Source organism: Tympanuchus pallidicinctus, unplaced genomic scaffold (assembly GCF_026119805.1).
Source record: "Tympanuchus pallidicinctus isolate F22 unplaced genomic scaffold, pur_lepc_1.0 scaffold6, whole genome shotgun sequence".
NCBI lineage: Eukaryota > Metazoa > Chordata > Aves > Galliformes > Phasianidae > Tympanuchus > Tympanuchus pallidicinctus.
Genome location: NW_026294780.1, coordinates 32,181,912 through 32,208,733, shown reverse-complemented (window position 1 = coordinate 32,208,733; position 26,822 = coordinate 32,181,912).

Genomic DNA, 26,822 nt, shown 5'->3' with positions numbered 1-26,822 from the left:
CTGGGCAGCCTGATCTACCTGTTGGCAACCCTGCCTATGGAAGGGGGTTGGAAATAAGCAATCCATTTAAAGCCTCTTCCTACCTAAACTACTTTGTGATTAAGCATAGAGGGGGGAATTTCGAAAATCCTCGCACAGATTTCCATGCTTTCTGCAATCATCTTAGATGAAATTCATTGTGCATGCATTTCAAAAATTCAGTTCAAAATCTTGTGACAGAAAAACACTGCCATATAAATTCTGAGCAAAGAGGACATCACCTGCTGCATTCAATGTTAGGTCTAAAGTTTTCTGCCATTTAAAAGCAGTCTTCTGCCTTAAATATAAAATCAGTGGTTTACAAAGCGAATCATTATAAATCTCTTGCAAGCTTTTAAATCAATCAGTCAAGCTTAGAAGGCAGTCATTTGGAGAATCATCTCTCTGAGGTTTTGGGACCCTTTTGTGCAAAGGTGATAAAAGCAAATGATTTCGTAGCTTTAAGGAACAGTGGGTAGTTTGCTTTTTATCTCTCAAGGAGTACCCAGGTTTGTCTAAGAAGGCTTACCACAACATTTAAAAAATATAATTTTTATATAATCATGTGCTCAAACTCTAAAGAAGAACTACTAAAATAACGAAGACATAAGAAATCACATTCAATTGGCTTAACCATAAAACTTGATCTAAAATGATCCTTTACTCAGAAGCTAAATTATTTTCTGCCTAATAGTGAAGATTGAAAATTGCAAATGCTTTTCAGTGTAAAGGTAGCTAAAGAATTGCTGCACTGGTGGCAAAAGTAGTGCCACCTAGAATTAAAGGTGCTTAACATTCTCCATAAATATAACATTGCTTTTAGCTGCTCATAACTTTGGCAGAGTTGAATCATGAAGACTGTAATTTTCTATGCCTCTGCCTGGTTATAGCTTGTTTGCTGGAAGAGAAGAAGCAATTCAGCAAAGAGCTTTGGAAGTTTGTCAGAACAAGATTAGAGAAAAATTTTTATTCATGAAAACTGTACTTGACTCCATACATCTTCCACCAAATTTCCCATTTACATAGGGACTGTTGGCCATCAATTGTGCTTTTTAGTTACATACATAACTCCTAGTCCTGAGTGAAAAATGTGTCCTTGTGAGAACAGGTAGTGTTTGATTTGCTCTGTATCTGCTCACTTACATTTATGTGTGTGTATATATACAGGTGCATAGTGTGTGTTCATATAAATATATACTCACATAAAATAAGACTATGCATTTTTATTTATTTTTCTGTTAAAAAGGTTGTGCCTAAACAGCAGAACAAAAGACCTCCTGATCGTTTTGTCCTGGCTCTTCCACTCTGGATGAGGCTAAGCCTCTAGAAACAGAAGTCCACAGCTCTTGCCAGAATGAAATCTGTTTACTGGGAAAGTTTTCAAAATGCAAGGAATGGAGGTGAAAATGGGATGCCACAAATACCTGCAGTGTAAGCTGGGAGGCTCATGAAAAGAGCAAAGGGCCTTCCTGCAGCAGAGAGAGTGAGGGAAGTCACAGCTGAGTCCCGGGGGTGCAGAAAGCAGATGATTTTTAGTTTGCAGTTTGTGCAGCTTTATGAAGAAATGAATCTTGCCATTCAAGATTGAAATAGGAAAATAGGAAAAATGAGAACCAACCTAGAAATGCACGATTTGGAGAGAGACATTTCTTTTCAGATCTTGTATTTCAAACAGTGTCACTGAAAAAAAAATGTCTAAGGGCAGAATGATTTTTTTCAGGTGATTTTTATGCATTCTAGAGGAATAGAGCTTTACAGAATGGAAGCCCAAAGGTACATTTTGGCATAGTCACCACAGTGCAGTGGATCTGTCTGAACCCAGGTCCTGTGACCTTCCACATGCAAGGGTCTGGGACCTTTCTCTGGTCAGGGATCTGCATCTGTTCTTCAGTTACTGTCAGAGCCATTGGCTGTGCTGCAGTCACCTCAAGTTAGGTGCCCAGCTGGCTTCTGCAATACAAAAGAAGGAAGAGAAATACTTCAGGGATCCATGAGTCATTTTCCTCTTCTTAGTAACATAAAGCCCCTTTGGCTGTGGACCTTGAGGACTATGCTCTGCACCGCAATTCTAACTAAATACCAATTTTGAAAAGGGAAAGAGGGACTAAGAGCAAGAAATGACAGGTAATTGTTTGATGCTCTCTCTGATTTTTCTTGATATGCTGTTTGCAATTGTGTGAGAAAGCCAGGCAGCAGCCCATCACTGCAACAAAGGAAAAGCCACACAATCAGAGCAATATTCCATCTGTTTTAGTGATCTGTCTTTGATAGCATCTACTGTTGGTTAAATTGAGACCTAACTCCCTAATGGACAGTTACTAAATTTCCTCTGGAAAGCAAGTTTTTCTGCCATCTTTGATGATTTGTTCTTTAAATAATAAAATGGATCGGGTCAGACATTTCAAAATTTGGATTGTTTTCTATCAAACACACAGGTACAAACATTCATTTCTTGCAGCTATGCTTTTCAGGTTTTTTTTGCAATGATTACTGAACTCTTGCCCCACTCCCACCCCCGCCATCTCTTACAGTGATGAGTTTCACATATTAATTATGCATTGTGTAAAAGAACGTTTCCTTTGATCCATTTTAAATGTTGCTCTTTGTGCACAGAGCTGCTTTATCCTCACACAGTGAGAGGGGGAATAGCAGTCGCTGACTCATTTGCAGTTCTGCTGGTTTCACTGGGACTGGGAAGTACGAAACTCCCCTGAAAAACAGGCTGATTTTATGACTTCTTGTGGATTTTGGAGTCCTATCCTGTGTTCAGACAACTGCACAATCAGTCATAATCATTTTGCTCTGGCAGCCAGAAGAGCCACCCAACCGTACCCCAGGGAGCAGCAGGCCCAGCACTGCCACCGGGTGAGGGGAGGGGCTGTTCCGCTCTGCTCTGTGCTGTGCAGCATCACCTCCTGCGCTGGGGGCAGGGCTGGGTGCAACAGTGTAGGAAGGACTTCAAGTTATTAGAGAGCATTCAAAGGAGGGCTACAAAGATGGTGAAAGTCTTGGTGGGGAAGATGTGTGAGGAGAGACAGGTCCCTTGACGTGTTCAGCCCAGAGCAGGGGAGGCTGAGGGGAGGCCTCACAACAGCCTGCAGGAGGGCACGGAGCTGTGTCAGGGGAGGTGGGTGTCAAGGGTGTCGAGGAAAGGTTCTTCACCAGAGAGTGGTCAGGCACTGAACAGGCTCCCCAGGCCAGTGGTCATGGCACTGAGCTGCTGGAGTTCAAGGAGTGTCTGGACAACGCTCTCAGACACAGGGTTTGGGTTTAGGATGGTCGTGGGTGAAGTCAGGAGTTGGACTCAATGATTCACATGGGTCCTTTCCAGCTCAGGATATCCTATGATCCTATGATTCTATGGTGTTCCTTTGTGATTACTGGGTTCAGCCTGCTTGCACATAGGAAAGTCAGAGGCTATTCTTACAGTTATTGCTATACTGCTTATACATGAAATTTATCATACAAGTAATATAAAGCCTACTTCTTGCACAGTGGATTTATACAGGATATGGAAAGAATTGAACGAATATATCTGATTTTGATCATATTTAGATCAGGCTTAATGTTCGGTTTGTTTCTAACACATGCTTTTTTTTTGTAATTCCCTGAGCTTTGTGCCTTTTTGTCTATAGTACTGCATTAACATTTTTTTATTGAATTATATTTCTCATTCATGTTGAACTAAAAAAAATTAAGAGCTTGCAGCAAACTGAATTCAGGTAGATATAACATCATAGGAGCAGTGTTTGAATAGGAACATGAATCAGGTAATAAATAGCTCTCTTTGATCATTGTTTTTAAAATCTCTTGAACCATACTTTGATTAGTTCTATTTAATATTTAACATCTGGTTAGTCAATTTCAATCTGAAACGAGCACTGCTAGAAAAATTCTATGCTGACTAAATACATTTATAACACTACAAAGCTGACATGTAATTGATTTTAGTTCCCATAAAAGGATTATGTTAACTTTTCTTAATCCATATATTACAGTTTCGTGAAGTCCAGTGAATTCACACCAGGGATACTAAGTGTTTATTCCTTATCAATATTTTGCGTAAAAATGATAGGATTATATTTTGGCATAAGAACTGCTTGCTAGTTTTTCCACTGGAAAACAGCTAAAATGCAGAAAATATTACAGTGTTGTTGTAGCATTGGTAAAGTGAAGAACTCTTTGGTTTTCCGTGTTTCTGTTAGCCAAATAAAACCAAATTGGACCAAAATTTGTGTTACTGCAAACTACCAAGAATTGTCTTATATTCTGCTAAAAGAATAGGATAGATGCACATTGTTTAATTTTCATAATAAAACAGAAAACTTCAGATTAAAACCTAGTTAAAGGATTGATTTTGCAAATATAATTTCAGACCATAGTGAGTTTGAGAAATCATTAAAATTACCAGCAGATGTTGATGCTGGCAACATTCAACTGTCCTAAGTTAACTTGGGTGATTTGGTAATAGTTTTTATATCCAGCCTAACAGAATAAGTATTATATTAATAGTAAATGTAACAACCTTACATGCTTTAAATAATAAAAGACAATATTGATGATCTTTGTTTATCTGAGGAAAATTTATTGTACGAGAATTTCACTGCTTAATTGATCAAGACTAGATGCAGTGCTGGATGGACCTATGAATACAGAGATTATGTAGTCAGGCACTAAGTTGCCAGGAGATATGTCTTTTATTTTGCCGTGGAAAAATCCATCCCTATTCTAGAGTATTCCTGAATAGCAATTAAATTAAAAAGGTTTTGATCAAAACATTGGTCCAAAAAAGAGGAAATTATATTCATACCACCAAATATTGAGTAAGAAGCCTATATTTTGCTCCTAAATCAACTCCATGGGTGATTTACAGTATATTCCATCATGACAGTTTATCTCAGAGCTAGCTGATACAGTCTAATCAGAAATGAAGGACAATAGTGCATATATCAGAGTAGAAGGCATATGATTTTCAGGACCAATGGTAGTTCCTTGTTCTGTTACAGGAAATTCATACTATCCTTGCTTCCATCATAATCCCAAATGACTCACAACAGACTAAAAATTACCTATTCAACATTCAACACTTCTGGCAGTTCCAGGAATAAATGCAACTACAATTTTCTCCTTATGCCATCTGTGATTCTAAGAATTTGGATTTCTAACTCCTAACCCGTTGTATTTTCCTACCTAATCCTTTATATTAGAATTAGCTCAAATAACAGTTTACACTGTGAGGAGTTTGATGAAGGTGAGCCTGGGAACACTATGAACCTTGGTTATGAGTCAGGTTCTCAATTTAGGCAAAGCAATAGTATCTTCTGCTTTTATGAGTCTTAGATTACTTTATTGGTACAAGTTTAGGCACACATGGACTTTCAAGGACTATGCAGGGGCCTTGTGCCTCATTTATATACCTGTTTTCCACTAGAGTCCTCCAAAAGGCATCTTTTAAATTATTTTTTGTGTGTCTTGCTCTGTATGTTCCTAATACAGAAGAATCAGACAACCACTTGCAAATTAAGAAATGAGTACCTGAGTAATAAGAAATTTCTGATTCAAAAGCTAGGGTATATCCTATTTCATATTTCCATACTCTGCTTTTTCCTCTGTTCCTTTTATTCACTAGAATACAGATTTACAGCATAGCAAGATTTGCATGAACTAGTAGATAACTGCACTTTAAACCTCTTGTTAGTGTAAGTCCTCCCTCGGCTTCAAATTACCATTACTAATAAAAGAGGAAGGGTTTTCACTTTGATTTGTTGAGAACATTCAGAAGATCCCTCTGTTTTGTATATAAGCAATAATTTACTCATTTGAGTCACACACAAAGGAGTGTTTTACAGGGGAAAAAAACAAACACAACAAACATAAATTTCATGATTCCAACACTGCTACAGAAAATTTATATTTTTTGAAGTGTTACAAATATTTCAGAAACTTTGAGACAGTTACTTCAGAAGCAAATGTCTTCAGCTCTGATAATAGTAGATAATAATTGAAAGAGTTTATTTGTTAGAAACTATGTTATGCTGCTTGCTCAGAACAGTTCATTTTCAAAGTTAGCATGTGGCACATAAATAATACATGACTTCAGGATTTATTTCTATGAAAAACCTATTCCAGCCTCTGCTCAGCCTATGAAAGACATTGCACCATCATCCTGTTATTGAAATATAAATATATGACTACATGTCCCTGAACTTTATTCATCTACTAATATTACTACTAATAAATTTATATTGGTTTTACAGAATTCCTCCAAAATATCCAGTCAAGCAGATCTGATGTTATTACTGTGTATGGTCAGAGATAGCCAACCTAACAAAAGTCCTTCAGTAAGTAGTGGGGAAAAACTGGCCCTAAATTGACTGAAAAAACCCTAGGTGGGATATTTAAACCTCAAGTACTTGGTCAGTTAAATCTCTACAGAAGCAAAAGGATAAGACATCGTGTTTGGTATGCTAATAGAAACCTATTTACTGGAGGAAGTGACAAAAACATCAATCAAATCAGAAAAGGCTATTAAGAACTGTTAACTCCCTTTCATATGAGCAATGATTTCCATTGGGAAGTAAATAAATATTCATGACAGGGAGCAGTGACAGAAATTTAACCAAAATTACCCTCTGGCAAGGGTTCCACACCAGGCAAATCTTTAGGAGAGACAGTTGGCTTACATTTTGGAAGGAGATGAAATATTCAGAGAACTCTACACCCTTGTTTCTTAGAAAACTGCTGTAGATGTTCTATGTCAGTATTTCTACTAAATCATTCAAAACAGAGATTTTTAAAGATTTAAAGATCATTTCAATATCACTAGAAGGCCCTATCCCCTCATACTTAGAATGGCTTGGGATGGAAGGGACCTCAAGGATCATCAAGCAACTTATTTTGATATCTTCTCAAAAATATCATTCTCCTTTTCCAAAGGTAAATGATCTTGAAAAAAAAAAAAAAAAAAGAAGAATTAAAAAAAAAAAAAAGTTATAGTGGACTGTAATATCTTATGAAAGTTACCATACAATTAAAAAAAAAAAAAAAAAACCTTTTTTTTAATAACAGGAAATTCTGCCTACAGAATTTTAAGTTTATCAATAATGCAATCTCTCAAGACTAAATTTGAAATCAAACATGTTCTTATTTTTCCTTTATTTCTCTATGAAATAAACAGATCTACCTCTTGAAAGTTATTTCCTCCTTTACGCTGACGCACTGGAAAGCAAATTGTAGTTTTATCTATTTCCTTTCTACCCATTCAAGAAAAGAGTGTTTTTGTTCCTTTTTTAAGGGGAAAAAAAAATCAATGCAGGTTAATAAATATAGCAGCTCACAATGCATTAGTGTATTAGTAACATAACCTAAAATTAAGTAACCTACTTACAAATATGGCAGCCTTCCATGCCAAGTTTCAGCCCAGAGCAAAGTTTTATGTTTAAGTTATGAACCTCTAAAATACTGACATGTCCTTAATCCACTATCATTCATGTCTCCACCTTTACCATTTGTATTTATACCAATTAAGGAGTATTTTCCAGATAGCTTTGCAGATTGGTTATTTGTGTGGAATTAGTTGGTAAGCATAAATGTTTATGGTTTATCCAGTGCATGATAGAGGAGATTTTTGCCCACAGAAGATTTTGCCTGAGATCTTCAGTGAAAAGAGGAAATAATTATCTGGTTTATCACCTTAAAAGCTTTCTCATTTATCAAGTTCGCAAGTCAAAATCACAGAAGGAAACGATTTCTCCACCTCTCTCTGATAAGTAGTTTGAGGAATAAGGAAGGGGTTTTTACTCATGAAGGATTTGGGGGATATTTTCTTTTATATTTTCCCTTTTTGGACACGTTAGTGGTCCAGATGTAGACCACTAATTCTAGAATCAATAAGGTGAAAATATTTGTGAAATGCATCTATGAAATTTTGTTTCAGCTTGTTGCTGGTGTACAGTGAGGCTTGGAGACTTGAAAAGGTCAAGTGTAAGATTAACAAAAAAGAGCTATTTGGCTTAATCTAACATAGACATTAAAGGTGAACTTCAGTTTCTTTAACAAAGACATTCATGGCCATTTCAGATGTTCTTGTGAATCTGAGATATCTTCTTAGGGCTGATCAACACGGGACTTACAGGATACTTGTGCCCTTCTGGGACAGCAACTGGAATAAGATTAAATCCTTTATGGTACCTAAAATACCAACAGAAGCTTTTTAGGCATCAATCTCACCACAAACCTCTGAGTACAATATTAGCCTATACGCTGTACCCTATGGGTACCATGGACATGGCTCTGCTGCTCATATATTCTGATCCTTTTGAGATATCACAGGTATATTTAACATTGACAAAGGGCTGGTAGAAATGGCACAGAACCTGTGAGAAACAGATCCTTCTGGAACAGCCACTACAGTCCAAATTCTCAGGTTGATCAGGTGAATGCTAGGTTGTCTCTGGTAAATGTTCCCTTGTTCGTGGGCAGGCAGGCCCTAAATAATTGCAGACTGTTGAACATTTCTCCCTGCATATGTATTTATGTTTGTTTATGTGCTTATGTGTGCTTGCAAGAATAAGGACAAGGTGAAAGTAGAGGGACTGAATCTTTGGGATAAAATCCCCATTAATACCACTTTAGCAATGTAATGGGAGCTCAAGAAAATCTCTGCTTCCCTTGTGTGGAGGTGAAAAGATATTACCTGCAATTATAAATTATAAGTCCACCCAGGCACATGCAGTGGTGTGATCAGTTCTGCCCCTAAAATCTGGCACTCTTTTCATGTTGGCCCTCAATTTACTGCTCATTAGCAACACTGCAGTCTTAGAATGATTATGACACTCATCGTGTATCTGTATGCAATCAATTACTGAAGTTCATCTTAACACAGTGGACAAACGGACAACCGTATGTTTCAGTTACTACAATATCATCTCCTTTGTATCCCTTTCTGCTTTGTAACGCTATGTTGTACCAGACATTACATAACTGCTAAATAATTGCTTGAAGGAAGGCTCCCAGTCTCATGCCTGTTTATTTTCCATATTGATGTTCAGTTTCAGGCAAAGGACAGAATTACTTGATGTCAGCCGGATCTCGATACCATGTCACAAAACAGAGTTTCTAATTTTGATACTGCATTAGACAAGCGTAAAAAGTTCCATGCATTTCTTTGAGCAGCATTTGTGAAAACGCTCAGAAATAAAGTGGCATTTTATGAGATCACCAGTCATCTACAGTTTCTTCATTCTAAAACCAGTAGTGTTTGGGCTTCAGGGAATGTGAGCCATGATGCTGCATGACTCTGAAGGTTATGTCTAATGATTGTGGTTGCTAAGTATCTCTGTTCTTTCCACACTGACAGTCTACATCAAGACAAGAGCTGACTCACTGGTCAGGCACATTTGCCCTTTGAACACTCTACAGTTCATCAGCCCTTTTTGTTATGGAGGCTGTGAGATGTGATTAGAGTGGTTGTTTCTCTTATTATAAATAAAAATGTACAACTATCAAAACCCTTCATCTTCATTGAAAGGTCCAAAAAATATAATAGTGTCAAACTTTAATAATGTAGATTTCTAGCTCTTTTCTTCGCAAATATCTACTTTTGGAAACATTAAGAAATGTAGACTAACCTTTCAGGGTTGAAGTTTATCTCATTTTTACTGACAGAACAATAGGCTAACAAATTTTACTTGCTTTTAAAGATCAGTATTTCTAGGACCTTTGGAAATAAAAGTACTTTGAGTAAAACAATAAAAAGCTGTTTTAAGAACTAGAGATATAAAATCACATCCATGATCTTGGAAAAATATCAAAAAGGAGTAATCTCTTATAGAAAATATAACAAGAAAAAAATCAGTAATGCCTACCATTTTTATCACATTCAAATGTAGCTTAAAAAAAAAATGGTGTGGAGAGATTCACTTGCATAAGCCAGTAAATACTTTGTGCATCTCTGAGCACTGTCTGACAGTAATGCCTATGCGAAGACAACACAATTATCCACCAAGTCCATGGCTGAAATCTACTTGAACTGTGAGCCAGAGCAATTGTCCCATATCTGGATTGAGCAGAATTCAGGACAAGTCTCGTCCTTCTTATGAATTGGCTATCATAAATTATATTCTCAATACAACTTTGAATACCCCTTGGTTGGTATGGGCTTAGGGAACACTAAGTGGGTCTACTTGTGCTAGCTTCTACTCTATGCAGGTGTCTACACACCAACTCCAAAAATTGTTCCAGTATTTGTCAAAATAAAAGATGAAGATAATTTCTGTAAATTCAGCGTACCCAGCTTTCCAGGCTGCAGTGACTACAGTACCTGTATGAATTTCATCAGGAACTTGATGCAGCATGCATGTTGTGGTAGTTTGAGTCGATTGGTGGAGTCGTAGTTCCTGTTTCTGAGCAGGAATGTGTGGGCACCACTGCAGCTCAGCTTTCCCACTTGGCTCAACATCTCCGCCCTTGCTGCAAGATAAATTTAGGCCGGAAAAGAACTGATACATCCTACAGAAGGGACTGGGTGACCTTCTGCATTGACATACAAAAAATGGGCTGCTATGAATTACTGTAAACGTGAAAAGTAATGCAATTGAGAATTTTTAGTAACAAGAATTTAGCATGAGAGTGGGGACTTTATGGAATGGAAATGACAGAAAGTATGCACCAGCTGTGCCAGTGTCATAGCTTTGGTGGGATAGTGTTAATTTCCTTCACAGAAATTTTTATGATGCTGTATTTGGGATTTTTGATGAATATAGTGTTGATAATATACCAATGTTTTAGTTGTTGCAGAGCACTGCTTACACAGAGCTATGGACTATTCTATTTCTCATGTTGCCCTGCCATAGAGGAGGCTGGAGGTGCATGAGGAGCTAGGAGCATACAGAACCAGGACAGCTGGCCCAAAATGGCCAAAGGGATATTTCATACCTTATAGAACCATGATCAATGATAAAATGGGAAGGAGGAAGGAGGAGACATTCAGGGTGATGGTAAAAGTATATTCATCAGAGATAGAAAAATATTTATGTTATCACACACAAATCACAATTCATCTGGAATATTGAGTACAATTCTGTTTATTCAGGAAAGATGAATTGAGACTGAAAATGGTCTGAAGAAAGGCTAATAATCCAGTGGAGGATGGCCAGTATGTCTTCCTGTCCCATGTTCTTTTACCAGTCTGGTACTCATTTCTATGTCTGTGAAATATTTTAGAGATTTATGTCATTTTTTATCTTTACTGTATTAAAAAAAAAAAAAAAAAGATGTAATGGCAAAGATCGGGAAGTGAAATATTCTTACAAAGGAAGAAGAATGGATTCATAAAGCTTGGCGAATTACAGTCATCGACAAATTAACTCTCTCCCTGAGAGATCAATATCAGGATTGTGCTGCAACTTGGGCTGCAGTCCATGTGTCCCACAAGAGGGCAAAAACTCTGCTAAACCATTCCTTTTTAATGTCATTTTAAATAAATGAATGACAATTTTATCATTCAGAGGACCTAGAAGTGGCTAATTGATGTTTAGATCTCTCCTTTTCTACGTTACATTCAGCATACACGTCTGTAAATAAATGCATAATGTTGAAATAATGTTTTATTTGAATAAGAATAATTTACATAGTGCACAATTCTACTGAAATGGCAAGTACTGTATACAAGCTTATCTGAGAAATTTCAGTGACCACATTCATGAAAGCAATGTAGAAAAAAATGAAAATGTCAAGGAAAGGACTAGAAAATACTGAAGAATGGTACTGCAAATTGACAACCTTTATACCAGCGTGCTTCCAAAAGTTTTGAATTAAAATTTTCAGACCAATTTCAGGCTGCCAGATACAGATATTCTTGTCCATATCAGAGTTCCAAGCTACGTAATTAACTTTGAGAAGTTACCTAGCATATGTATATATAGGGGACTCATTTTTACACCAATGTCATTCCTCTTTCACTTTGCCAAAACATTCTACCACTATTTCAGAAATATTCATCATTAAACAAAATTTTCCAACAGATCTGAACCATCATGCTTCTCTCTCTCTTTAGTCCTCAAGAAAGAGAAAAAAAAAAAATAGTACTCATCATTTTAGCAAGATGGATGGAAAAAGCAGAGACATATTTGATAACAGGCTTCATATGTACTAGATGTCTGGTTTGTTAAGCCAGTCATAAACTCAGCCTCACTGGCCTGTTAAAGAGGGATATGGCTGCTTTGCAACACCAAAGCAGTGCAAAATGGATAGAGCACATCAGTGAAAATGGTCCCAGAAGTCTTAAATAATAAAATAATATACTAAATGCTTTGCAGTGCTAATGTGCCTTGTGTGCACAGATCTCAAGGCACCTTACAGACATTAATGAATTAAGCCCAGTAAAGTGGGTAAGTATTATCCATATTATACCCAAGGGTAAGCTGAGAAACAAAGATGTAAGATGATGGTTCAGGAAGTCTGTGACAGACATGAGAACAGAACCCAGGTCTCTTCTTCCATACTCCAGAGCTGGAGCAAAAAAATGTTCTCTAAAATAATATGTCAGTTACTTTTTAAAGTAAAATCTATTCCTTATGAAGTTGACAGCATCAAAGACCAAAGTGCTCTACACAACGACAGTACAGGTCATTCACCAGCAATGGCTGCACAGCATCAAAATCCATTTATATGGAGACTGAGAATTGCTATTCTTCTCTTCTGTCCGTTTAACTCAGATTCTCAGTCGAGATCATTAAATGACATACCAGCTGATGCTTCTACTAATGTAAACAAGTAACAACAGTTAGTAATAAACAATTCGTGCAATCCAAATTAAAGACTGAGAGTGACTCTTTGTGATTTTTATATTTCTATGTTGTCCAGTCCATATTTAAAAGGGAAACCACATGGCTTCATTCAATCTGGCCTTGAACACCTCCAGGGAAGAGGCATCCACAATCTCTCTGGGCAGCCTGTTCCAGCACCTCTCCACTTTCTCTGTAAAGAACTGTAGAGAACTTCTTCTGACATCCAACCTAAATCTTCCCTCCCTCAACTTAAAACCATTTCCCCTCGTCCTGCAGTTATCTACCCTTTCAAACAGTTGATTCCCCTGACAGCCACGACTTTTCAAATATGATGGAGAATTCACCTCGGTTTATTAATGCCTTTCTAAAACTGGAGGGCCAAACCCGATTGTAAAACTCCAAATGCAGATCAATGATTGCTGAAAAATTATTGATTTTCCTTTATCTGCTGTTGCTACAGCCCAGGATACTACAAGCCACCATCATGGTCAGGCCATGGTTTTAACTCAAGTTCAAACTCCTCGTTTGCTAGCACCCCTAGCATTGGTGTAGCTGTCAACTGCTCTGACGGTTTCAAAACAATGATGTTTATTTACTATATATTATTTGTATCCTATCCTTCTAACACCTCCTGTTGTACTGCCTTTCTGCACTGGAATTCAATAATGATTTCCAGTTTCAGTCAAGCTCGTCTGCTGATATGTCTGCCATTTTACCTGAGCACTGGAGTAGACCATTCCTGAGCTTGCAGGGTGGTTGCCCTAAAAAACCTCTTGGCTTTCCTAAGCTCCTTTTCCCTTTAAAGCTGCCTCCAACAAGAACCCAACCACCACTTTCCTGAGTAAGTCGCAGTTTTGTTGCCTTAAGCCTGGCATCTATACCTTGCCATTTGCCTTCCTTACTCCATTTACGACGCTGAGATGCACTGCTTAATAGTAGTCACATTCCAATCGGTTCTTCCTAGTCCATGAGTAACAGACACAGCAGAGCATAACATTACCCAGTGATTGTGTTTTGTTGCGTCAATGCTCTCTGGAAATGTCCTGGGTTGCTTGTTTCATACTCATAACTTTTTACAGGTTAAGTGACAGAGGCTTCTTACACAGGATTTTCCCTAGGCATTTTATAGACACGATGAAGATGAGGCAACTACTGCTTCAACTCAACAGCATAGACCAAAGGCAGAAGATGAGTCTGTGATGTGGGAGCTGAACTTATAACCTTACTTCCCACAACCAATTCCAATTAGAAATAAGGTATTTTTTTAAATGAAAGTAATTAACTAATGGCATAATTTCTTCAGAGATGTTGCTGACACACTATCACTTAAAAGCTTTACTTTTAAATTCTGGGGAAAAAAAAAATCATTAGCTATCCAAAAGTTAGAGGTTTAATGTAGAAGCCACTTGGAAAAAAACATAAAGCATCTACTATGCAAGATAGGCATGCTTCAAACTAGAAGATTATATGTGGTATGCTCCCATCTTAATATATGGGAATCCCACTCAACATACACATTAGCCACAAAGCATTCATAAGAAAAACTAGTTGCTGTTGAGGCAGGTTGGATTAAAATCAGTGACTTGTAGTGCAAAAAGCCTTGTGTACGTCGTTAGTGATTCTCTAGAGCAACCTGGTAAGCACTGATGTTATGCTTTGTAGAATCTTGTTTTCTGGAAAGATAAGCTTATTAATTCAAGATTTTGACTTTTATTGAGCACTTCAGCAAAGTTATCCACCCTCTGGACATACAGGTAATAACATCTCCTGCATAAACTGCTCTCAGTCACAGACAAGTTCTACAATAAAATATTTCAACTTCTTCCTAAAGAATTGTCTCACATTAAGTAGTTAACAAACATTGCAAAAATAATAGACTAGACAACTTACTAAATGTTTTTGGCAAGTTAGAAGTTCAGCTAATTTTGCAATAGTTTTGGTAAGGTTCCTTTTTTATTGTGTATGCAAGCACAACAGAGTGTTTTTTCAGTCACAGAAGAGTTTTACATTTTTAGTTTTCAAAGATGCTGTAACTTCAGAGAGAGCTAGGAAGGGCCACAGCATTATTTTGCTGTGCTTTCTCAGGAACCATTGCTGCCTAGAAATATTCCCGGGCTCTGAAACATGGTTCTTCATATTGCTGAATTATTAGAATAGTGTTTTCTGTGGTTTTGGCCAAGGCTGAACAACTTTCTCCCAGCCATTCTCAAGTATAATTTAGGAGTTAGTAAGTGCCAAAGACTATAATCAAGTGGAAGCAATTTATATGTGGCTACTTTGTTGGGGAGGGTAAGAATGTTAGCAGCATAAATGCCAGCAATTCTGTGTCAATTAGTCTTGGAGCCAGAAAGCAGTGCTAAATTTATTTTAAAACTACCGTTTTAGATCTGGACTTACAATGACAAAACACAACTTTATCTTGTAAGGCTGCAAGACTATCTTGCAAGAAAAGCAGAATAATGAATATGGATCTTTCGTTGTTGTTTAGGGAAACAAACTGAGGACTAAGGATTTCCAGACATTACAGGCAAGCTTGACCTTCTGTTAGGATAAAACCTGAACTTTGGATTTAAAACCTTGAACACTCCTGGTGCCCTATAATTTTTCTAGGCACCACACAAAGAATCCCCTCATTAACAAAAAGTTGCACAGGGAGTGCGCACTCCATAAGCACATCATTTGGTTTACTCCTTTTGAAATGAATTCCTGCACAGTAAATAACATTTGGTCTGCTACATTACAAGACACATTCTGTTTATAGGTTTAATTCAGTGACATTGTCAAGCTTTTATTTTTCTTAGTTTGGCAAATGTGTGAGAAATAGCTACCTAGAGAGATATTTAATAATAAAGATTATGGGGAACATAGAATTGAGTAAAAGAGTTCTTGGCTGGGAGCTCAGTGCAAGTCTTAACCTTGGGTGCAAGTTAAGGGATAAGAAAGAGGCATTTTCCTCCAGAATCAATTATCACAAATGCTCCCACAGTCATGGCCAAAATCATATTACTTGCAATAAATTAGCAATACCTGGCTAATACCTTTTAAGTGCCCATAGCTTTAGATAGAGGGGAAAATACTTAAAGTTCAATACAAGGAAGAAAGATTCCATCTTATGTCCTCTACAGTGTCCTACTCTATTTTGGCCTCCGTCTCCTGTGTTCATGCTTTGTGTTCTGTAGCACCTTCTGCGTCCATTTTGCTGCCTCTCCACCTTACATGTCTCCTCTCTTCACTACTCAGTACTTTCACTATTTCTATGTCATCTTTTCCTGCTTTCTTCCTAGTCCTGTTGTCTCAAATTCAGTAACAGCTCTTTTACCTTGAAACAGCATGTGCTGGTTTACACAAGCTAACATACTAGACTCCGAACTGATGCTGTTGTTTTTTTTTCTTTAAAATTGTGTATGACACATGCTATGTGAAATTTCAGGGCCTATCCTGGTCAAGTGAGGAGCAGGCAATGACTCTGCTTTTGGACACGAGGATAAATTCTGACATAATTACTCACACTGATTGTAGTTTCACAATATGTTGCTGACTCCAGAAGCAAATGTTGAAAAAATAATTCTGTGAATATTGGCAAAGCTGCATATAGCATGAATATACTAATAGACACGTTGCTATTATGTGTTCACGGAAAGAAAACATGAGTTAACAAGACTAATGCAGGTTTGCCTGTGTTAATGCTTGTGGAAGGAGAGGTTTAAGCTAATATTATGGATGCAAACATCTAAAGCACACAGATTACTCTCTACAGTTATTATGTGTCAGGAACCATAGACTGGTAAATGCAGAATTAGTAAACTGGTAAATGGAATACATTGATTGCTTTTTCATAATATAATACAGCTTAAAAACAAATGATCGGTGTCCCCATAAATCGTTACTAGTGCTTTTCCACAATGACAATTAAATAATATAGCAGCACCCTTCACTGCTAGGAGCATGCGTTCACAAGCAATTGCTTTGCAATGAAAGAACATCACATTTTAATTCTTCACCCAGACACTAATTGTTAGTGGTCTTTTTTTCTTGTAAGAAGGGCAATTTGAGCAAGATAGTAGTAAGACCAGCAATGGAAAGTTTTCTGAAGGTTTTCATGTTGCAGACTTGATGATGTCCAAAATCCGTGTGTTTTTTTCAAGACAACCTTTTGTCTCCTTGAAAAAATAAACAGTCAGTAAAAGGAAATAATGCCATATGAACTACTTGGCCAGTCAGTGCCTTAAAACACAATTCTTTTTTAGCTGTAATGTCCACAAAACTTTTTTCTAATTGACTAAGATTTTTCAAATCACTAAGAATATTAAGCAAGCTGGAAACCACAATCTAAATATTGCATGACAAGAAAATGAGTCAATATCCACAACGAAAATAAGTTGCTGAAAATCATTTGCTTGTTTCTAATTAACACGGTTTCTCTTAGTTCATATGCAACTGGGTAGGTAAGGAGTAATATTAATGCATACAGGATTCCTACTTTCATAAAGAAATTATTCCTGTATTACCTTGCTTAGCTAGGAAGAAAAGATAGCTTCTTTTATTCAGCTCTTGTTATTTCTCTATCACACGTATGCTGGAATAAAGAAAGTTGCCTTCACCACAGCACTGAGGCAGAAAGAATGGGAAAATGTAAAGCGACTGTTCTCTGATCTTCATGTACATCAATTACATGCAATAAATTCCCCGCTATTTGAGCACAGACAGAATCTCAAATGCACATATACTTTGGCTATTAGAAAGTATAAACCAAATAGTGATAAACAGTGACTATTTGTTGGCTCAGATTTATTTTCTGAGTAATATAACTGAGTGAAAAAAACAACCTGGTATCGAAGATGTATCATTTTTAATCTCAGCGCTTTGGCTACTGCCAACATCAGATAGGGTGTCATATTGCAATAATTCAAAGATCTCTCTATTAGTTTCTCTAAGCCTTTATAGTAAATGAAGCTGTTACAACAGGAAATGTTAGACACAGTCTCTAGTTTTCCTCAGGACTGAGGCCTTAATTTGTTTTAAGGAGGAATTCAAGATAAACTGTGTTTTACTTTAAAGCATTACTCTTTTTAACCATTTTTGTTAGATAAACTCTCCAGGTATTCCTTCCTTCAAACGCCTGTGATAAAAACACTTCCTTTTGCAGTGCAGAGGTATGAGCAGCAGCACGCTAAGGCTGCGAGCTGCTGCCCAGTATTACCAACTTGGGAAAGTGATATTCTCTAATTAATTACATCAGCACTTAAAGAAATGCCATTCTCAGAAAGGGTTAACCAGCCAGATCAGCTGGAACAGCGTTTCCTAAAGAACAATAGAAAAATCATTAGTGTGCTAACTGAAACAATGCCGCACTTTTCTCTCTATTGTTTAACCTTTTGTCCACGTTACAAATATCTCAATGTAGTTCTTATCTTTGACCTTGAGGGACTGCAGCTTTATCAGTGCTTCCTTTTAGATCACAGATGACCTTCAGCTGATATCATTGAGCCCTGACCTGCCTCAGTGATCTGCTCGCACAGAATACATATGCTGAACAGAGCTGGTGTGTGCAGTAGGGGTAAGTGAATTATTTACAAAAATTTGAGTTGACACCTTTTATCAAATGTGGAAAGATGAAGACAAAACAGCTGCTATTGCTGTCGTAAGCAATCTGCTGGTGATTGAATAAAAGTGTCAAGAAAATGGCTGCTTGATGGCCTTTTGTTCTCTCTCATCCAGCTTGATGTTAGTTTGAGCTGTCAGTTAGGAATCACGGCACAGTGATTTATCAATAGGCTGAGTGACCTTCCATTTCTGCCGGCGCTAGAATGAGAAGACAGCACCCTCTGCTGAGGGCGGGCCGCCTTCCCACCCGCACCGCTATCCTTCCCGGCCGTCCCTTAGCACTTTCCAGCAGCAAAGGCAATCTAAAATAATATTCGCTTTTTTTTTTTTTTTTTTTTTTTTTTTTCATTCTTTCTGCCTTTGTTTCATTTTTATCAAGTCTAAATTGCCTAGCTGGGAAGGCTCAAAAATGCCGACTGCAATACAGATTCACAAGGCAGCTAACAAAGGAGAAAATAATAAGTAAATCAATCACTGGTTCTCAGTCAAAACAAACTTGCTGTAATTAGACAATGGGACATGGAAATATAGCGGCTGCAAGACAAGGCCAATTTGTGGCTCGGGTATGAATCACGATGGTTATCTGAAACCAGATAATTTCTGCATTATTCCCATTTATTCTACAGCCCTCATTTTTTGCAGCTGTACTTTCACATGTTCTCACGCAATGAAGTATCAGCTCCCATGAAGTCACACTGCTTTGTTGAACTCCTGGGACTAAACCTGTGGGGTGTTCAGTACTCCACACTCTTCCTCTGCTCCTCTCCCCGCTCCAGGGCCACCAGCACAGAGCACTGCACCTTGCTCTTCTTTCTGCTCTCTGGGACTCCCCAAGGGCAGATGATCCCACTGAGGCTTTGAATTTGTATCGTGTCAGCCTCTGATGAGCCTTTTCCTTAACACAGCCTCTCAGTCCCCCCTGCACACTGCATCCTACAGGCAGTACAGCAGGCTTTTCCTCTCTAATAGTCACACCGTTTCATAGAATCACAGAATTGCTCAGGTTGGAAAAGACCTTAAAGATCATCAAGTCCAACCACAACCTAACCATACTACCCTAACAACCCTCTGCCAAATCACGTCCCTGAGCACCACATCCAAACAGTTTTTAAACACATCCAGGGATGGTGACTCAACCACCTCCCTGGGGAGTCTATTCCAGTGCTTCACAACCCTTTCTGAAAAGAAGTGTTTCCTGATATCCAACCTAAACTTACCCTGGCACAACTTGAGGCCATTTCCCCTTGCCCTGTCACCTGTCACCAGTGAGAAGAGACCAACTGTGCTCTCGCTGTAAGCAGCTTTCAGATATTGAAAGAGAGCAATAAGGTCTCCCCTCAGATTCCTCTTCCCCAGACTGAACAGCCCCAGTTCCTTCAGTCTGGGGACAGACACTGCTGTATTAAGACAGCACAGAGCCCTTCTTTTCTTATGGAGGAGATCTTTAACAGCACTGTCAGCTGGAACTGGTTGATAGTTTTAAAGTTGTATTTTCGTTAAGGCAAGAGCACGTTTTTGTTAAGGCAAAAGTGATTTCTGGAGGAGAGCTTGGCTTTTCAGTCACACACGCACACACACAAAACACAAAAATTGCCTTTGTTTTTTCCTCCTAGTGGAGAAAAAAAGGAACCAGTGACTCAGAATGGCTAGCGTTATTTCCTCTGTACATGCAGAGTTTAAAAGTAATTCTGTGAAAGAAGTTGTTGTTTTGTTGTGGGTTTTTTTTTTTTTAACTGCTGTGATAAAACAATGATTAAAAAGCCCAGCAGCTGCCACTGCAGAGAAACAAGTTTTTATTTTTTCTCTTTTTTGGTAATTTTGCACAGCAGGGCACTTTTTGTGTATTTAATTTACTGTTTCCTTTTAGGTCCCACAAGTTAAATATGTTTATGGCTATGGAGTCTGGCTTCCCACTTAGCTAGGCTGTCTCATCAGGCATAATAACCCACGTGAGAGCAAGCGTGCACCAGGCAGCACAGCAGAAGTGCAAGGAGACAGAGGGTATCCAAAAAGCATCAAAGATAACCACAGCCAGGCAATAGCCCAACAATGCCACAGCACAGGAGTGAGTCTGTGGAGGATTACAGTGAAGTTCTGTGAGCTTTGTCCACCTTCATCTAGATCCTGTGGTCAATGAGTGCAACAAGAGGTAGAGCCTCAGGTTCCAAGGACCTCTCTAAAGAAATCTTGCTTGGTCACAGAGAGGGATCCTCTCAGTGACACTCAGGTGGGAGTAGGGTTAGGCCTGACTGAGAATCTGGATCAAAGGATCTCAGAAATCCGTGTAACACGCTGAACTGGTGAGGTGCTGGAATGGCAGCATTTTCCTTACAAGCGGACATGAATTTCTAGAACTCAGTCATAGCTAGGTGTAGTCAGCAGATGAATAAGGAGTTGACATTCATGTCTCTTCATCAATTTGGTTCTAAAAACTACACTTTTTTCTACCTATTTTCATAGTGCTTTCCTTCATTATCCATTCTTGGTTTCCTGTGCCTGATTTCCCACTATCAGTTCAATGCCAGTGCTCTGAAATGATACTGTTATGCTGATGCAAGTCTGACAGAAGTAAAATCAGAATAGTGGCCAACATTTTGCAGGGAGACAAAGAGTTCTGGATGAAGCAATCTTTTTCTCATAACATGGCTACCAGCTCAGTGCTGAGAAGCACCTTGCTGCCTCCCACGAAGGTTACCAAATTGCAAGCTGTGCACAGGTCTTAAAAGCAGAATTCTTTAGATCATGAGAGTCTGTAATAGGACATAAATGGACATTTCATCTATAAAATGCCTGCTCATACACCATTCTCACACCACAGCTAATGCATCAAAACCTGAAATAGGTTCTGTGCAACAATTTATTTCCCTGGCCACAGAAAATAATGTCTTGTATTATCAATAGATTTTCTATAGTACTTAGATGTTCTACTAAGATATCTTACAAGCTTGTGCTGTGAGCTTTATTACCTGTTTATATTATTTCAATAAAAAAGTTACAATAGTATGCATCTTCATGTGTCTAAAAGGTTATTTATTAAATTTCTTTAAGCTTTTGCTTTATTATCCTCAAAAAATTTAATAGTGGGGGTGAGGGGAAGTGTCTTGAATGCTTTAGTAGCAAAGATCAGCAAAAATAAAGGGGTCACCCATCTTTGCTGTTTGGTGTTAGTATTCATACTTTTAAACAAAGATATTGATTATTTGCATAAAACAAGCAATATTTTTTGTCAAAGGATCTGAAGTCATTTTTAAGGCACTGATTACAACTAGAACTCCCTTAGGAGATCAGGGCTTTTTAGGTGGGCCAAACATTTTCTGCCCTTGCCATGCTTTGTTTTGCCTTCTTTCAGCTCATATCATTCACATTCAGAAACACAGTTATGGGAGGGCTATGAGGAAAATATCCCAAAGTATTAAGCATTTGATAAAGAACCTCAGAAATGTGTTCCTATACAGGATGGAAAGATTTGCAGGGCATTAGGATCTTTCTCTCCATGTGCTGCACACTGGGAACGTTGTTTGGGACTGTAAGACACAGCTTGCAGGGGCATGGCATGACAATTTTGCAGCCGGCTGAAGGGATGACTGTTTCAATCATGATCCCAACTGGACTTTTATGGGGGCATTTACACAGCAATTAAACTCCAGCTTACCTGTGGATCAGGGACTTTCACCCCCAAGAAACCTACCTCAAATTTGAGAGAATCACAAATCTCTGAAACTATGCCAAAAGTACTTATAAGAGAGCAGTAAAATTTGACAGATTGATTCCTGAGAGCTTTTATCCATACCAGGCACCTCAACAGAAAAGGACTTTCTTTGCAAGTGAAATTGGAATTCAGGTTGTCCACACTGTAGCTCCACTTGTTGAAGAGTGTGGGAAGGAAACAAAGAGACAGATAGGGTAGGGTAAACATGAAAAGAAATTGGGAGGGAGAGTGAGTGGAGCTGGAGACAGGGATGCTGTGCAGGCAGTGTGGGAGAATTTTGGACAAGAAAGATGGGAAAATGGCATTCACTCAACTTACTGTTGAAAAATCTGAGAAGAGACTCAGTCTGATTTGGTGAGAAAGTGAGGGTGTAGATGTAGGGGTTAAAATTATGTAGATGAGTGTAGCTTGGAGGAAGAGGGTAATGAAATTCATAGTAGGGATGAAAACAAGCACAGTTTGTGTCCAAAAGTACGCTCTTTTTAGAGAGTGGAAAGAAACCCAACACTCCTCAGCAGGCTTTAATATCTATTAAATCCACCAACTTGCCCCCCACAGGACATATATTCATTGTGAAGTTATTTTTATTTGTGTCTTTCACATACCTGTTGATGTATCCAGCTAAGAGGATGAACCTGCTGAGCTAACAAGACAAACACACAGTAGTCCAGTATTTCTACCCATGAAGTCAAGCAGCTAATGTAGCATTTGTGGCTGATGTTCATCATCCATTTTTTAGAATGGATTGGGGTTTTTGTTTGTTTTTGTTTTTCCGTTTACTTTCATACAAACAAAATTAACTGTGGTAAAAGAAGTTTAAAAGTCAGTCACTCAGTGATTATGAATTGTCGAAGCTAAGGTTACCTCTGAAAACTAATCTGCCTCTTTGTCCGCACTTTAGGAAGTCTTCAAATTGGTATCATCGCATTCTGTGTTTCCCCTTGCTTCAATCTATGCATGTGAAGGCTGATGCTCAGTTAAAGAACAAGTATTCAATATTTTGTTCAGTGTTCAGACCGTACTGCACACCATTTGAATCCCACTCTGAATACAGAATTATTAACGTTCCCAAGGGTTGCTTTGTAAAACTTTCTTAAATATTTCCTAGACAGTAGTGAGTTTACTTTCATAACACAACTGGGAGATGAGTGTCATTTTACAGTTAGGAATAATGGCACAAAGAATGTGAGGCACAAAGTATTCACTAGTTTGGGATGTTCAGTTTAAGAACAACAGGACCAAGTATTTATGAGCATGTAGCATTCTACAGTAAAATTACAATTTACTTCAATTTCAGTTGTGAGTGCTTACTGCTTCTGTAAATCAGACTCCAGACACCCATAACACAAGAAACACGCAATTATTGACCACCTGTTCAGTGACTTTCCAAACATCCCCAAGGAATTTCCTGACAGATGCACAGATAGAATGAAATTCCCTGTGGTTGCACTCAGCTCCCTTAACCATGACACCTTCTTTTCTTTTTTTTCTTCTTATTTTTATTTATAATTTTTTTTACAGTCTCTTATCTTGGCCACAGTACGTGGGATTATTTCATCAAACTTTAACAGTCAAGAGGTTAGCCCTGAGTTGGTTGTCATATCTCTCTGTTGACAACAGTGAGGTTGGATGAATCACTAAACATCTGTAAGGATAAACAGAATGGTAGAGTAGGTGTCTGTCTTTTCCCACTGATTACTGAGAGATCCCACGCTAGTTTAGAATAGACATCTAGCATTTGTAAGGCTAAATGTTGTTAAAATGAATCCTTTCTAATAGAACTTAATTTTCTCTAAGAAAATAAATAGTAGCATTCCCCATAATAAAAATCTGATAAGTGCCCAGTATGGAGTTAACTCTTAACTGAGTACATCAAGAGTTACATATGTGGATCATGTAAGAAAAATATGATGACTGCTCCAAAAGTAATGCTTCCCATTTCATTATCTTGGTCCATGACATCAGAGGTAGGTGGTAGTGGTATGGCAGTAGAGGTTAAACTTCCCACCAGCGTTCTGTTACATGCTGTTGCTGTGTGATAGATGGCAGCAGAAGGGCAGTCTGACAGAATGGCATCTGACATGGAAGTGAGTATGGAGAAAATATGTGTGTGAAAAACATGGCACCCACTGACATTCATTGATGTTTGCTGAACATCTATGGAGACCAAACACTGGATGTGAGCACAGTGAGGTGGTGAGTGGTAAATTTCAGCAGTGAGGGCAGTGAAGTGAAAGACTTCACTGCAGCCATGCAGATTTTTAGAAGTGCAGCATGCAGACTCTTGTTCATCACTGGTGAAAATGCATAGGTAATGGTAGTGACTGCTGAAAAAGAGTAGCTGAGAATTTGCTCTATCAAATAGCCTGATTGTGCTCTTTGCACTGGCTGTAGTTTCTGAAAAAATAAAAGGAGGCATTACTTCTGGAGCAACCTGCATAGTTCTATGATACACCTGTTTAACAAAGGTAAATTAAAACATAATCCCAGCCTTAGAACAGTGCACAAGGCTTCTAAATGTAATTTAGTGACATTCTTTCAACACAGGTTTTGCAAGTAAAATCCTGTTTAGCTCAGGCAGGGTATGTCCTTGTCTCAGTTCTCCTTGTCATCTCACATGCATATTACTGCCCATACTGTCACATTTTGTGATAACAATAAAGGAATCCACATTCTTTATTGTAATAGAGAGTGGAATGTTCAGTCCACAGAGAATCAGTTCAAATTCAAAGCCCAGACACCAACTCTTTAAGATTGCATAGTCAGTAACCCTTTGATACAAACCACAACATGGCCAGATCACTGAGCTTGAATCCAGGTTTTATGGTTCTAGTAAATCAGTCCTATCACAAATGCCTATGTTCTCTGTCTAACTAAAGGAGAGAGATTATTTTAAAGAGCTCAGGAAGGCCACTTTGCATCCCTAGGCATTTTAGTCCATACCTGGAGTATGATCCTTGGAATAACAAATAAGCGGAGTGCTTGATCCAGCCTTCTTCAAGTGAAAATTGTGTCCAGCATATGGTATTGCCACAACACTGAAATCTGTTCATAAATTGTGGTGCTTTGGAAAAAGCAAAAGATGCCATAAATGACAACTAAGACACAAAATCAGTACAGAAGCCAGCGCAGATTTAAAGAGATTACATCTGAATGTTTGGAATGAAAGAGATTTCCAGGTTCAAACAAAAGTAAATATGAACTTCTCATTTTCTTTACCACCCCTCTACATAGACTTTGCAGCTTGGACAATTTACAGTTCTTGCTCTATCAAGTGTCTTAGCCAATTCCGTATGTCACCTTAGTACTTCCACTGGTATAAAAGAACTCCAACAGCAAGATCTTAGAGCACTGGCACAGATGTTACATAAAAGCAAGCACAGCTATTTTGGTCTCGAACACCTGGTGCATCTCTAGATATCCACAACTGACTGCATGGCATCCAGGTGCAAAATATCACATACCCACCTGAGGTGTATCACATATAGAAAGCATCTATAGACTGCAGCTGCCACTGTCAACTGTGGCAAACAATATATATTCATACCACCAAAATCAGAATAATAGAGCACAGCACAAAATGTAGGAATGCTGATGTAGTGTTCATAGTGAGTGTAAACACAAGGCACTGCAAGACTCATCATTTTTTCATTGATGAAATCCCCCAGGCTGAGTCTTCATATATCAGATCAGTGAAAAACTATGTCAAACACAGAAACAGAGACAGGTAGGCCTTGTCAGGATTTACAAAAGACTCAAGAATGCAGCTCATGTCCAATACAGCATTGTCTCTATATGCTCCATTTATTTTTCCTAAGACTTTGTACAAAAAAAAAAAAAAAAAAAAGTTCAGGCAGAGCAATCATTTTTATGGGTTAAAAAAGTGAATCCTTTCTAACCTACAATTTTTTTTATCTCATATTGTCTTCAATCTCAGTATCTTCAATGTGCAAGGATACTTATCTGTCTTAAATCTCATGCACGTATGCATCATGACTTCTTCATAAAAGGACTGTAGAATGTTGAATAATATGTAAATTTTATGTTGTAATGAATTGGGTCCTAAGATCTTTAAAGGTCAGACACCTGATATAATACATCATGTTCTTTAATATCAACTACAAAATAACCGTAATAAATTTTGCCACTACCATATCCTCACACGCTGTTACCCACAAAGAAGCACCAAAGGAAATGTGTCATTTGTCAAAACATGTAGGAAAACTGACATGTGTACAAGTAATATTGAAAGTATTGCTAAGGTTAGGCATAGCCATACAAGTTAGAAGGAAGGTTAACTTTTGAGGGAAGTAACAGATCACCAAAGAGCCTGTTGCTTAAATTTCCCAGAAGATTCAAAAAGCCACAAGGCTGTTTCTTTTAAAGTCAACACTCACATCTAATGAAGTGCCTGTGAATTAAAAACATCCTAGCAGAAGCTAGACACATGGCAAACTGAGATTACTGCTGTTGATGTGGAGTAAACAAAACAAGAAGCAATAACTAGAAAAACAGTTCATACAGACACAAATTAAGTAAAGCCTTTAAGAACACACTTCAGGCTCATGAGTTAAAAGAGTTTAAATACTTCATTGAACAGGAAAGTCATTGAAATACGTTTCAGTTTAATCTCAAAGCCTCCCTCAGTATTCTCCTGCAGAAGCTGGCAGCGCATGGCTTGCACAGATACACTCTTGCCTGGG